This window comes from Lepidochelys kempii, chromosome 11, assembly GCF_965140285.1.
Source record: "Lepidochelys kempii isolate rLepKem1 chromosome 11, rLepKem1.hap1, whole genome shotgun sequence".
NCBI lineage: Eukaryota > Metazoa > Chordata > Testudines > Cheloniidae > Lepidochelys > Lepidochelys kempii.
In genome coordinates this window covers 18,934,332-18,949,642 of record NC_136390.1, presented here as the reverse complement: position 1 = coordinate 18,949,642, position 15,311 = coordinate 18,934,332, and the positions used below count along the sequence as shown (strand labels likewise).

At 44.1% G+C, this 15,311-nt stretch overlaps 1 pseudogene; it reads left to right on the top strand.

Moving 5' to 3' along the window:
* The first annotated feature begins 4,603 nt into the window (after window positions 1-4,603).
* Window positions 4,604-6,769, top strand: LOC140895510 (lactase/phlorizin hydrolase pseudogene; annotated as a pseudogene).
* Window positions 6,770-15,311: the final 8,542 nt, after the last annotated feature.

Below are 15,311 nucleotides of genomic sequence, written 5' to 3'. Positions count from 1 at the left end.
CAGGCAGCAGGACCTTCTCTGGCACTGTGTGCATTCACCAGATTATTCTGATAGCAGTGATACCAAGGAAAAATGCTGGGCTAATCAGTACCAACCACTGGGGCCTTGGTGACACACGCAGCACCGATGGACTCATCTATATAGAAAATCTTGCTGGCATAGAGGCAATTCTTGGCAACAACTGACTTGGCCCGGTACCAGATTCCCCAGTCCTGGACAGACTTTAAGAGCTCGTTCCTTTCATCATGTGTTCGAACTGGCCACAGGCCTCGCTCGGCTGTGGGATGCTGGACTGGCATGCCCCTTCTAGGGATGAGGACTTAGCTTTCTCATCCTCTTCAGGGGAATGTAGAAGACTATTCCTGTTGGAATGTGACCCTTCCCCACCATGGATAACCCAGTGGGATGGGAACAGGCAGTTGAGGGAGGAATCCTTTAGAGGCACCCATAAATCTGGATCCAGAAGGGAACCACTGAGCTGGTACCCTCCTGTGTGCCCTCCTTCTCTTCAGTAACTTTACCAACCTTGAGCCTGTAGACTTTATTCTATTTAATGTTAATTGTACTCCAGTGGGTTCTGCTCTGGCAGCTAGTCTCAAGTTCAACAGAATTATCTCTGTTCTGGATCTAGAGCCCATAGGAACACATGAAACCATAGGCAAATAACACGTACAGTTACAAGAGCATCTATCTTTTAGTACTTTTATTAAAGTTACCAATAACGTTATAAATGTCACAGCATATACAATTCCTAAAGATAAGTACAGTGTATCAATTATACCTACAGACATACTCGTCCTCCTAGATGGTGTTAGTCTGTTGGCCCTCTCATGGATTAACCATCAATACAGGAGTTGTTCCTGCTGGAGTTTCCCATAGGAACCACAATTTGCTTATTCTGGGCACCCTTTTTTATACTGAGATTCTGGCTATACCTACATTCTATCTATGTACATGAAAGTGTCAACCCTCTCTTATTGGTCTGTGTCTCTTAGAAACACAAGGGACCCCAAATTCTATAGGCTATGTAGGTTCTTGTTGTTGACATACCACCTTTATCTTGTAGTTAAGGCACATGCTGGATACAGTATTTGTTACAGCATTTTATAATTTAAATTTAATCTTCCCAGCTATACTTTTTGTAATATTACCAGTTGATACCTCTCTTTTTCCCATAATCTTTCCGGTTATTTCTTGGTGTAGCAGGGTAGTCACCCACTCCAGCCTTAAAGGGCTTAAAACAGCCCAGGAGAGGGCTGTGGCTGGAGCAAGCAGTTCCCAGGCTGACTAGGGGAAGCAGGCTCAGCTGTGGCCACGCCCCAGTCAGGGCTCAGCTGACCCTTATAAAAGGGCAGTGGGCCAAGAGCAGACAGTATCTCCTCTAGCTGTGGAGGGAGATGGGCCTGGCTGCTGGTGAGCTTGAAATGGGGAAAGCCAGAGGAACTGGGAGGCTCCAGACTGGAAAAGTCCCAGGCTGCAGGCCTGGCAGATGGCCTAAGATAGGTACTGGAGTTGCAGGGGGCAGCCCATGGGTAGGCAGAGGCAGCAGGTCCAAACCCCCCTTGCCTGTGATGATTGGCTTATACACTGCAGTCTGCCCAAGTGTGCGGGGGCTTAATGGTGACTGGCAGTAGCCAAGTCTGAGACGAAGTGGGGATAGTGGGTGGGGATTCCCCAGGGAGGGGAGACCTAGAGACTGTGGGGGTACTGCCAGGGGGCAGCACCCTGGGTAAAAGGGGCACCGGGGTCTGGGAGGAACCTGGGGGCTAGCAGCAGGCGAGACACTGGCCTGTAGAGGGCACTCTGGAAGCTGGAAGAACTAATTCCCTGAGAGACCAGCAGGAGGTGCCGCAGGGGTGAGTCTCGCCCTGTGACACTCGGTCATTGACTTATGCCATCATTTTTTGTCTCCAGGGCCTGAAATAGCTAAGCTAAAGTCTTGCAGGCATCAACCCACAGTTTCTTGCATTTCAGCTTGTCCTATTCATATTTACTACATAGTTCTTCTAAATACTGATCAGTCTTATACTTTTATAATCCTACAAATCAACTCTGATTAATCAATGCTATATTACATATGTTCATTGTATGTTAATCAAAACATCACACACTGAATGAATACTAAACTAAAATAATTGGCTACTGGCTCTAAGGGGTCTCCTGGGGGTTATCAGTCCGTACATTAGGAAAATGGCTTCCTCAGCAGACTGCAAGATAACCTTCCTCAAAGCAACTAAGACAGCTGGCTCCAGTACCAGTTCTGGTAACCAGTGTTGGAGGAACAAGAGCTTGGCAGAGAAGACCTCCAACCACTGGCTATTTCTTCCTTGTCCCCTGACAAGACGATTAAGCTTCCCTCTATAGCCCCATTGGATGAACTAAAAGTTTTTTGGGATCTGATGGGGATGTTTGCAGATGCTCTATATATCCCTCAGAAAAGCAGCATAAATTACTGGACATCCTCTAGCCATAATCGTTGGGTAGAATGGCCTTATCAGTAAAGAGGGGATTTTAGAACAGGCAAAGCTTATATGAGCTACTTCTGCATGTGTCCCTGTGATCTCCAAGTGTGCAGACAGAAGATACCAGGTTCTGATGGATGTTACAAGAGCATCTGATACTTTTTTTTTTTTTCAGCATTCCATCCCAGCGTGTCTGGTTGTCCATGCTATCCAAGAGAGATCAAAGCAACAGACCAGTTCTAACTTCTCTGTAAGTGGATCTTTCTGGTTGAAAGCATCTGTGGTGATGCTTCAACTATGAGTTGCCAATCATCAAGCACTTCTTGCAAAGTATGATTCCTGACTCAAAGTTCAGTCAACACCTTCTCCACTCACTATACCGTGATGCAAGTCTTCAGATCAGATGGAAGGTTCAGTGGGACTGTCCTTCAGCTGGTATTTTAAATAGGACTCCTCTTGTTATGCTTGTAAGAAGCACACAGGATCTTTTTCAGGGGAAAAGGCAATACACTACATTTATTGAAGATACAACAGTTAGCATATGCTCACCCGCTCACTCACTCTCCTGCCAGTCGATTGTTATAGTTACCAGTCCACAGTCTGGATCAATCTAGTGGTCAGCTAGGTTGATCACGGGTAGGTAGGAGCCGGGTTCTGTTGTTTGCAACACGATGCTCCGGGAAGTCTTGGCAGGACGAACCCTAAGTTTCATGGCAAGGCATCCTGTTTATATAGTGATTTTCCTTCATTGAGACCAATGAGTTTTGCACCGTCATGCTGTAATCAATCGTTTGACGAGTGCTTGTTTTCTTAAATTGTCCTTTTCATTCTTTATCTTGTTTTTGTTTTTTTTTTTCATTAAGTCTCTCAGGGAGGTACTCCATGCTGGTTTTGATCACAGCTATCTTGTTCCCATTGATAGGTGCCTGTCTCATCTTTAGAGTTGTCAATCTGCCCTCTTCTGACATTTCAATGGGACATGTTGTAATCTTCTGGCGCCCTTGCATCTGTCCTCAGTTCCTCCCTAGAATATCTGGTCTGGTGATGGCCTTCATACTTATCTTCTAACACACACATTCCTCATTCACACACACAACAGAATTGATTTACACAGAACATTTGAACAGGAACATCAAATTGCAATGCAAGAGGAAAAATAATCATTGCATTCTTTTGCTTATTTTAAAATGCTAAACGTACAACAAAGTGGTGACCCTACCAGGTCTGTTACTGCCTTGCAATCAGTCCAGAGACAGATTTGGGCTGATGCATCTCTACCAATGGCCCATTAGGCCATTCCTTTCTGCTATTCAAAAAGGGTGCCTGGCAGGATATGGTCAAATCATACATCAGTACATTTAATACATGCTATATTATTATTTATCCTTCATTCTAAATTATACAAACATAAAATCCTACTACTACACTCCTACCCACCTCCAGGATGGGATATTGCTTGCTAGCCATCAAGAGTGGAATCTTTGTGACAATCACTCTGAGAGAATGGATACTTACCCCCACACTAAATGTGGATCTTCAAGATGTATTGTCCACACACATTCCACAATCTACCTTCCATCCCCATTAATTCAGAGTCCTGACACATGGGATTCTTTATTGGCAAAGGAACTGAGAGGTGGTTGAGGTTTCCCCACCCTCTATATCAGGAGTGGCCAAACTTACTGACCCCCTGAGCCGCATACAACAATCTTCAGAATTTCGAGAGCCAGGGCACACCTGCAGAGGCTCAGGGTTTCAGCCCTGCAGGAGCTGCCCAACAGGGCTCAGGGCTTCTACCCTGCTCCTGCTGAAGTCCTGAGTCCCAGCAGGTGTGCCCTGGCTGAAGCCCCAAGACCCCCTTCCCCACTGGGCAGAAGTCCCTACCCCACCACCCTGCTGCAAGGCAAAGGTCCCAAGCTCCCGCCATCTCCCTACCCCCAGTATAGTAGGTGGGGAATGTGGGGCGGGGGGGGCTCCATGAGCTGCACTTTAACGGTAAAAGAACTGCATATGGCTTACGAGCCAATTTGGCCACCCCTGCTCTATATCCTCAGACACAGTGCTCACAAGGCTCCAGGGGCACCGGTGCAGCCCCAACAGATGCTGCTGTTCAAAGGATTCTTATCTAAGCAGCAGAGTCTCCCTCGGTGTGTCGGAGGTTGGTCCTGACAGAAACCACCAGAGTCGGAGACCTCCTGGTCTACGACAGGGGGGATTGTGTGGAGCCCCGCGCGCTCGGACGACCCATTGGGCTTTCCACCCTTCCAACCCCTAGACGCATACTCCAGGAGGTGAAGGTCGCCTTGTCACCTGATTCTCTCGTTTTCCTGCGGCCAGCCCTGCGAGAGGGTGTTCCCCGGCCCTCCGGACATTTTTCTTGGGCCCCTGTTCCGCGAGCCTCTCTGGCCTCCCCGCTCCCACACTCCGAGCCGGCTGCATACCCTGCAGCCGGTCAGGTTTCGAACTGCACCCAGAAACCATCTGTACACGCTCGTGCTCCATACATTGCATTTCCTCACCCTCGTGTCCCACCCCGATACCAAATGGCGGGACTATCTTCCACCTAGAGAGGGTGAGGAGCCCCGGTGGGCCAGCCTTTATTCCACCTTGGTCCCACGGCCCGCCGGGGACATTAATTGGCGTCTCCTTCATGGAGCTGTGAGCACAGGCGTGCACCTGGCACGGTTCACCCATACACCTGAGGCCTGCCCCGTTTGAGGCGTGAGGGAGAACCTGGCGCATGCCTATCTTGAATGCGCCAGGTTGCAGCCCCTATTCCGGCTCCTCCAGAACCTCTTGTTGAGGTTCTGGCTGCACTTTTCCCCACACTTGCTCCTTTTTGCACACCCTATCCGTGGTCCCACGAAGTCGCGAGACCTCCTCGTCAACCTCCTCCTGGCTCTGACCAAAGTCTCCATCTATAATACCAGGAGGAGGATGTTACACGAGGGGGGTGCTCTGCGACTGCGGGGCCTATTTCTGTTCCTCCCTAGTTTCACATATCCAGGCAGAGTTCCACTGGGCAGCATCCGCTGGCTCCCTCGACAGCTTTGAGGAGCAGTGGGCGCTGTCCGGGGATCTATGCTCGGTGTCCCCATCCGGTATCCTCATTTTGAACCTCTGACCTTCACTCCGATCCCTGTTTTTCATTAGTTGTCTCCCGTAATCAGTTGGTCCCTGGGTCCAGTGGTCCCTCCCGCTAGGCTGGGGGAGGGGCCTTTAGCAGTGGGTGGGCTTGCGCCCGCCCACTTCCCGGGTTTGTCCAATAAGACCAGGAGTGGCATGAGGGGTATTATCCATTTAGAAAGAACCACCGTCCTTGCTGTAAGATAAGTAACCATATTTATGTTTGTATAACCTATGCCCGTCTAAGTGGGGCAACGGTGAAGTGTTTTTGAAAACATCTTTATCATCCTTGTGCTAGCTGCTCATGGGCATATTATCTGCACAATAGATAATGCAAGCTAAAGGTTAATTTTATTATCTCTGCTCTACCATAAATAGCATAAAGCAACTGTTCTCTGAAGCAGGTTAGCAAAGATGGATCTAGGTTGTAAGGTAGTCTTAATTTTTCTTTTCTTTTCTCCTTGTTGTGGGGTAGATTGGAAACTAGCTCAGAGTTTTATTGCCATTGCTGGTCCCCTAAACAATGAGTCAGTAAGGAATTTAAATATTCAAAACAAGCTCTTAGGCGAAAAGTCTCTTAATATTGTAGTGGATGAAGGACATAATTGTTTGTGCCACCATCCTTTTTTGGCTTCTTTGACACAGTACTTCTCCTACCTTCATGCAAGTGGTGTGACGCATTATAAAATCTTTATGCCATGGATGCACATCCTTCCAGAGGGGAATGCCAAGAATCCGGAAGAAGCTACAGTTCAGTGCTATAGACAACTTCTTAAATCTCTTACTGCTGCAAACCTTAAGCCAGTGATAATTTTGCATCGTAAGCATTTGCCTGGGGTTGTGATCACGCAGTCCACATTTGGGAAGCACAGGACCTTTGCTGACCTCTTTGTAGAATATGCTGAGTTTAACTTCCGTTCTTTTGGTGATATGGTTGACATGTGGCTCACCTTTAGCGACTTGCCTGAGATCACTGAGAGTCTGCCGTATGATGATCCACAGATCTCTCTCCAAATTCTAGCTGCTGCGCATGAAAAAGCTTATAAAATCTACCATGAAAAATATTCTTCAGAAGGTAAAGAGAAAATGGGAATGGAATTCTGTTTGACTTTCCTAAACAGTGTGTGAAATGGTTAAACTGTTGATGGCTGGCTCTGTGTGTGTGTGTGTGTGTGTGTGTTTTTCAGGACAGTAGAAAAAATGTCTATAGAAACATTTTGAATTATCAGTTTCTCTGAAATCTTTGCATTTTAAAATAATGAAGTATTGCCCAGTTGAGTTCACACCATAGAGAAATAGCTAAATTACCTTCTATTTTCTTTACCAGCTTACAAGTGTCTTGGAGTTTTTTAAAGGAGTGAAAATTATGCACTAAAGGCTATAGTTTACATTAGAATGTGTATAACCTAGGGCTTAATTCAAATGTTTGCACTCACTCCTCAAAGACCTGCTGGCTTTTTTCTATTTTCTTATGTTAAGTTAAACTCATAGACACAAAATAAATTAGTAGGAAGCTTCAGTGGGAAATCTCCCTGGCTTCCGGCTATCTTCCCTGGCCAAACTCCTTGGTGGTCTGTGTGGTGGATTTAAGGGAAGCCAGGAAGACTTGGGAGTCTGGACTCCAAGGTTTGTGGATCTAGAGCCACCCACCAGGCAGAGTGCTCTGGAGCTATGGCTCCCGGACCTGGGTAGAGAATGGTAATTCCCTGTTGTGGAGAACTTTGAAATTTTTGGTTTTCATTCCTAATCAGAATGAAATGAAATTTGTAAATTCTCTGTGAAACTGAATTACTGTTCTCCATCCTGTTCTAGCAGCAACCACCACTTGGGAGAGGCTAAACTTTTTTTCTCCTTTAGTCCATATTTTGTGGGCTTTCTTTTTGTTGGCTTTGTTAAGATTCTTTTAATGCTAGTTCATAGGTTATGGGTAGAGATGAAGCTTGCCGTCCTGAAATTGTTCAACTTTTAGAGACTTTTTAAGTAGATCATTTAGATTCCAAGCCCAGAACAGTTTAAAAATAAAAACGCTTTGTGTAAGAGAACCACCAAGGTCCTGAAAAGTAAAGGTCTTGCTTAATGACCCATCAGACCTAGAACTCTTTCCCTGAACTCCTGCTTTCCACTAGTGCTGTGTGTGATCAGCAGCTGGCGTTGAGCAGTCTAGGTCAGGATACTTGCTGGACTCCTACTCCCCTCCTACCCCCCACTAGGTGGACATCTTTTAAATAATGTAATCTAGAAAAATTGGTTTCTAATATATGTACTGTGAATCTGCATCTTTCATTCTTTTCCCTCCTTCCCCCAAGTAAATGATATAATAGGCACTTTTTTCTGTATTTTTCAGATGGAAAACTGTCCATTGCACTGGAAATTGATCATGTCTTTGGGAGTGCACCTTTGGAATCTTTTTTAGCCTCTCTTAGGGTGATACTTTATTTTCTTGGAACTCTTGTCTATTACCTTGCACTTGATTAGCAATTTTTTTTATTTATCGGAATAAAAATAACTTACTGCAATTGTAATTTGATCTACCGGATTTAATAATGTCTGTTTATTCAGTAGTTTAATCATGTGAAGCTGAACTAATTTTAAACAAGGACCAAATTGTCCTTTTTGGTAAGCATTACTTAAAAAGCACAGACACTGTATTCCTTAGTTAAATCTTCATCTGAAAATGTAAGCAAATGAGTAACTTCATTTTCATGAGTAGTCCCACTGAAGTTACACAGGTGCATAATTACTTTTGGGTCAAAGCCTTTGAGAGATTTGATGATGAATTTCATTCACAATTTGCAGCTGTAATAATGTGCATGTTCTGCATGTATTATAAGGTTACTGCAGAGAGATGCCACACTGTCGCTTCCCATTAATAATAATAATAATTTCACATTTTAAATACTGACTAGTAAAAATCCACTTTGCCTATTTTATTTCCTATTTAACTCTTGTCTCTAACTTTTATTTTTCTAAAAGCCTTGTAGGAGCTCTGAGGATTCTAATGGCTCCAACCTGAGCTATTCATGCTCTAGTGGCCAGGTACCTGTGGCTGGCACAGTCTGGAGAGAAACCCTTCAGAATAGTTGTCAAGCTAGGGCTCAGTTGAAGTGATAGGTTGCAAATTTAGACTTCATCTGACTGGAAATAACAGCTTTTCTGTACTGTAGTGAGTTCTCTGAAAAGATCAAACGCTACCTATTAGTCTGCTGGGTCCAGAAGATGTTAAGATTGAAATCAGTGAACAAATAATTCTTAGACATGGCATTCATCTGCTTTTCAAGTGAAATAATGAGACAATTTGTGCGGGTGTGGCACTACCAAAGGCTTTTAAAAATGTACTTTCTGCAGGTGCATATTGGTAAACTGTTCTGAACTCTGCTGCAAAACTCTATCTGCATGGCCAAGACTAATCGTTAATTTTCTGAGTCTTGATAGTTCAATAACTAATTGCAGATGATAAATGTTAAATACACAAAGTACTCTGTTTGTATCATTTGATCAGCTTCCATACCGTTGTAGTCCTCAGAAACAACCTTATGGCTGTAAACTAAATGACACTGAGTCTACCTGTTGTCCATTGGGACTGATGAGAATTATACCATTTCCTGGTTTCCCTGTTTCTGTAGGACTTCTGAATCCTAAAACTACAGGTACTGGTAATCTTAGCTGCCAGTTCAGGGGAAACATTAAGAAATATGATTTTTTTTTTCTGAGCAATTTTTAATTGCAAAAATTATTTCTGGAGTAGTGATTTGCCTTTTCTTCTTTCCAGGACTCTGTAGATTTTCTCTCTTTCAGCCTGCAATACAACTGTAGAAATGATGTAGACTTAAAAAGGAAGCTGAACAAGTTACAGGTAATTTTGAGCAATGCTTCAAAGTGAAAACTGTACTATAGAGATTTCTAGACTGCTTTGGACTTTTAGGGATCCAATCTGCTTTCAGTTACGCAAGTGTAAATCCTGTACCAGTGCTATTTTGTGCCTGTATAACTGAGGGAAGAAATATGCTCTTAATGTTTTAAATTACTATGTAGAGATCTTCACCAAAGGGAAAAATGTTCTAAATATATTGTGCATGTGGGGAAATGCGTTCTTTTTCACAGCTACTTTTCAAGTGTCCTCAAAGGAAATGGAAAGGATTATTATTTGGGTTAACATTAATATTAGATAACATATCAGTGGTAGAGTGGAGTAGATGGGTTTAAGACCATTTCCTGTGTACTGTAATTCTGTTGAACTGCTGAAACCATCTATCATATCACTAGCTGTGGTTATGTGTAATGTCTTTAAAAAGACTCAGCAATTAGAAACAGTTCATTTTACAGCTAATGCCACTTCCATATGAGGAACTCAAAGTAATTTACAGTGTATTTGCCCTCTTAAATCCTCTGTGAGCTAGTTGCACGTTGTCACAATTGAGGAAAACTGCATCTATATTTAGTGGTCCAGCAAGGGCACCACTGTCAGGCTTCCGGCCCAGTAGCTGTTGCGTTGCTTGGATGGGGACCGGTGTGTTTCTCTCCCTCCTGACTGGGATGTTTCCAGTCTGCATAGCTCCCTGATTGTACTGTGACTTCACTAGCAAAAGACAAGCTGCTTAAGCAGACCTGCTTTGCTTCTTCCCTCAGAGACGACACACACTGTAATTGCCAACAGTTATAAGAGGCCTGCATAGGAAGTGCTGCAAATTTTATTCTTAAGGTAAAAGCACTACAAATAAAACACATTAAAGCAGTAAAATAACCTGCATACATGCTAATAAGACTGCCAGAGATCACTCTGGGCTCTGACAGGTGATAAGTCTTTCAAACCCCTCAAAGGGGTCACAAGTTCATAATAGCCTCAGCTCAAAACTAATGCCCAGTCTTATGGGGCCTCAGTAAACCCAGTCCTTCTAACCCTTCCTGAAGGATTGGGGACCTCCATGGACCTCCTTTCTTTGTCTGTTGGTCCCTGTAGAATCCAATTTGAACCAGCCTATATGTACTTCTCCAGAGGGTGGCTTCAAAGAGCCGATAACTGGAAAAATGTCATTAGCACCCTCCTCCTCCTATCGGAGCTGTATACAATCACCAACACATAAACAATTGCATTTTTAATATAATGAACTCCAAAGATGTTAAGATAAACATAATTGATTTACGTTTAATTACACCAAGTTTGTCCAGGATATTGTCAGTCTGTCACACGTTATTCCCGTTTTTTTGCTGTTGTGGGCACAGAAGTTGTCTGTCTTGTTCAAGGTCTCATAACAGGTAAGCAGCAGAGCAAGGGAGACACCTCAAGCCTCCTAGTTCCTCCCAATCCTGTGCTTTAAACACATGACAGTTGTTCTTCACTGAGCACCCAGATGTTACAGTGATGGCTGCCTTAGAAATAGAGAGAGAGAGAAGGGAAGCTGCATGTGCATCGTCTATGCAAAACACAAAACAGGTTTAAAAGATGCCCATTGTTTTGAGAAATCCACAGACATTGACTGTACAAGCCACACAAAGCTGGGGAAATCCACACTCTCACTGAAGCATAGCTAAATGGTTCTGTTTTGTCACCACAAATCAGACAACAGCCAGGCCAGGGAACAGCTGGTTTTGTGTTGCTCACTGGTGTGTCGCTACTGCTTTTCTATCTTACAGCAGGTGTCTGAAAGCACTGAAAATGCACAGTTTGGGCAGTGATCACTGAGCAACTGAAATTACATACCTCCCTTTTATCCAATGCTTTTAAAACTCTTCACAAATTTTTGCAGCATCCCTGTTAGGTAGGCAAGGAGTTTTGCCTCAATTTTACATACAGAGGCACTATTTTATTCTATCTCTGGCTTTACAACTGCCCTAGCAAGCTTTGTATGTGTAATTGTTCACTTGTGATAGCAATGATAGAAACATTAGCAAGGAGAGGTCTCATGATAGGGTTAGATGACACAGTGATAAAAGTACCAAAGGTCTCTCTCTATTAGTGCACCTATCAATTCTGCTGCAAGTAGTGAATTACACCAGTAAATGCGGAAGCTGTATGTGTTTCCAGCAAATGAGTTACCAGAGCCAAGAACAGAAGACAGGATTCCATAGTCCCCTGGCCACTTGACACTTCCTCCAGTTAACCCTTGTAGCTAGACCGATCAAATGTTGTTGTTGTTTGTTGAAACAATTTCTCAGCTAAGAGCTTTTTTTTGTTAATGAAAAATCACACCCGCACCCCAAAACTTTAGTGTTATTGAAAATAAAAGGTTGTGTTTTTTTTCCCTTTTCTTTTTTTCAATTAGCCCTTTTTGACCCGTCCTCCTCAAAAGCAGGGACGGAGACTGCTGTCAAATATCTCACCTCTCAATCCCTTCCCTTGTCCCACATGCCTTCCCTCAATCCCACGAGCCTTTCACCTCCAACCTCCCAGGCACTAAGAGGTTTCCGCCCCGCTAGCAGGCAAATGAGCCTTATATTCCCTGACTAGTGACATCTTGAGCACTGAGCCACTTTTGTCTCTGCCAGGTCTGCCTTGGCCCTAGACACTACTGCTGCTCTGAGCATCTTGCTTTACTGCCACCTCTACTGCTTAACATGAAGCTGAATGCAGAGCCCAGCAGCAACAGGAAATTGGGCAAGTCTGCCATGTGGTTTGGCAGAATTGCCCTGATCCCCTCATTCCTTTGGCTATATATATTCTCCCCACAGTACCACCTGGAGACCTTCCAGGAAACAAGCCAGTTCTCAAAGTGAATACCCAAGGGTTAATATTGAATAGGCTTGTCAAGGTTCCTCCCCCACTCTGAACTCTAGTGTACAGATGTGGGGACCTGCATGAAAAACCTCCTAAGCTTATCTTTACCAGCTTAGGTCAAAACTTCCCCAAGGTACAAAATATTCCACCCTTTGTCCTTGGATTGGCCGCTACCACCACCAAACTAATACTGGTTACTGGGGAAGAGCTGTTTGGACACGTCTTTCCCCCCAAAATACTTCCCAAAACCTTGCACCCCACTTCCCGGACAAGGTTTAGTAAAAAGCCTCACCAATTTGCCTAGGTGACTACAGACCCAGACCCTTGGATCTTAAGAACAATGAACAATCCTCCCAACACTTGCACCCCCCTTTCCTGGGAAATGTTGGATAAAAAGCCTCACCAATTTGCATAGGTGACCACAGACCCAAACCCTTGGATCTGAGAACAATGAAAAACCATTCAGTTTTCTTACAAGAAGACTTTTAATAAAAATAGAAGTAAATAGAAATGAAGAAATCCCCCCTGTAAAATCAGGATGGTAGATACCTTACAGGGTAATTAGATTCAAAACATAGAGAACCCCTCTAGGCAAAACCTTAAGTTACAAAAAAGATACACAGATAGAAATAGTTATTCTATTCAGCACAGTTCTTTTCTCAGCCATTTAAAGAAATCATAATCTAACACGTACCTAGCTAGATTACTTACTAAAAGTTCTAAGACTCCATTCCTGGTTTATCCCCGGCAAAGACAGACACACAGACCCTTTGTTTCTCTCCCTTCTCCCAGCTTTTGAAAAAAGAAAAGGAGTACTTGTGGCACCTTAGAGACTAACCAATTTATTTGAGCATGAGCTTTCGTGAGCTACAGCTCACTTCATCGGATGCATACCGTGGAAACTGCAGCAGACTTTATATACACACAGAGAATATGAAACAATACCTCCTCCCACCCCACTGTCCTGCTGGTAATAGCTTATCTAAAGTGATCATCAAGTTGGGCCATTTCCAGCACAAATCCAGGTTTTCTCACCCTCCACCCCTCCACACACAAATTCACTCTCCTGCTGGTAATAGCCCATCCAAAGTGACAACTCTCTACACAATGTGCATGATAATCAAGTTGGGCCATTTCCTGCACAAATCCAGGTTCTCTCACCCCCCTCCCAAAAACCACACACACAAACTCACTATCCTGCTGGTAATAGCTCATCCAAAGTGACCACTCTCCCTACAATGTGCATGATAATCAAGGTGGGCCATTTCCAGCACAAATTCAGGTTTTCTCACCCCCCCACCCCCATACACACACAAACTCACTCTCCTGCTGGTAATAGCTCATCCAAAGTGACCACTCTCCCTACAATGTGCATGGTAATGAAGGTGGGCCATGTCCAGCACAAATCCAGGCTTACTCACCCCACCCCACCCCCTTTTTTTTTTCCCCAGGGACACACACACACACACAAACTCACTCTCCTGCTGGCAATAGCTCATCCAAACTGACCACTCTCCAAGTTTAAATCCAAGTTAAACCAGAACATCTGGGGGGGGGGGTAGGAAAAAACAAGGGGAAATAGGCTACCATGCATAATGACTTAGCCACTCCCAGTCTCTATTTAAGCCTAAATTAATAGTATCCAATTTGCAAATGAATTCCAATTCAGCAGTTTCTCGCTGGAGTCTGGATTTGAAGTTTTTTTGTTGTAAGATAGCGACCTTCATGTCTGTGATTGCGTGACCAGAGAGATTGAAGTGTTCTCCGACTGGTTTATGAATGTTATAATTCTTGACATCTGATTTGTGTCCATTTATTCTTTTACGTAGAGACTGTCCAGTTTGACCAATGTACATGGCAGAGGGGCATTGCTGGCACATGATGGCATATATCACATTGGTGGATGTGCAGGTGAACGAGCCTCTGATAGTGTGGCTGATGTTATTAGGCCCTGTGATGGTGTCCCCTGAATAGATATGTGGGCACAATTGGCAACGGGCTTTGTTGCAAGGATAAGTTCCTGGGTTAGTGGTTCTGTTGTGTGGTATGTGGTTGTTGGTGAGTATTTGCTTCAGGTTGGGGTGCTGTCTGTAGGCAAGGACTGGCCTGTCTCCCAAGATTTGTGAGAGTGTTGGGTCATCCTTTAGGATAGATTGTAGATCCTTAATAATGCGTTGGAGGGGTTTTAGTTGGGGGCTGAAGGTGACGGCTAGTGGCGTTCTGTTATTTTCTTTGTTAGGCCTGTCCTGTAGTAGGTAACTTCTGGGAACTCTTCTGGCTCTATCAGTCTGTTTCTTTACTTCCGCAGGTGGGTATTGTAGTTGTAAGAAAGCTTGACAGAGATCTTGTAGGTGTTTGTCTCTGTCTGAGGGGTAGGAATGGGTAGGTAGGAATAGGTAGGTAGGAATAGCGGTCAGTAGGTTTCCGGTATAGGGTGGTGTTTATGTGACCATTGTTTATTAGTACTGTAGTGTCCAGGAAGTAGATCTCTTGTGTGGACTGGACCAGGCTGAGGTTGATGGTGGGATGGAAGTTGTTTGAAATCATGGTGGAATTCCTCAAGGGCTTGTGCCAGCAATGCCCCTCTGCCATTTACATTGGTCAAACTGGACAGTCTCTACGTAAAAGAATAAATGGACACAAATCAGATGTCAAGAATTATAACATTCATAAACCAGTCGGAGAACACTTCAATCTCTCTGGTCACGCAATCACAGACATGAAGGTCGCTATCTTAAAACAAAAAAACTTCAAATCCAGACTCCAGCGAGAAACTGCTGAATTGGAATTCATTTGCAAATTGGATACTATTAATTTAGGCTTAAATAGAGACTGGGAGTGGCTAAGTCATTATGCATGGTAGCCTATTTCCCCTTGTTTTTTCCTTACCCCCCCCCCCCCAGACGTTCTGGTTTAACTTGGATTTAAACTTGGAGAGTGGTCAGTTTGGATGAGCTATTGCCAGCAGGAGAGTGAGTTTGTGTGTGTGTGTGTGTCCCTGGGGAAAAAAA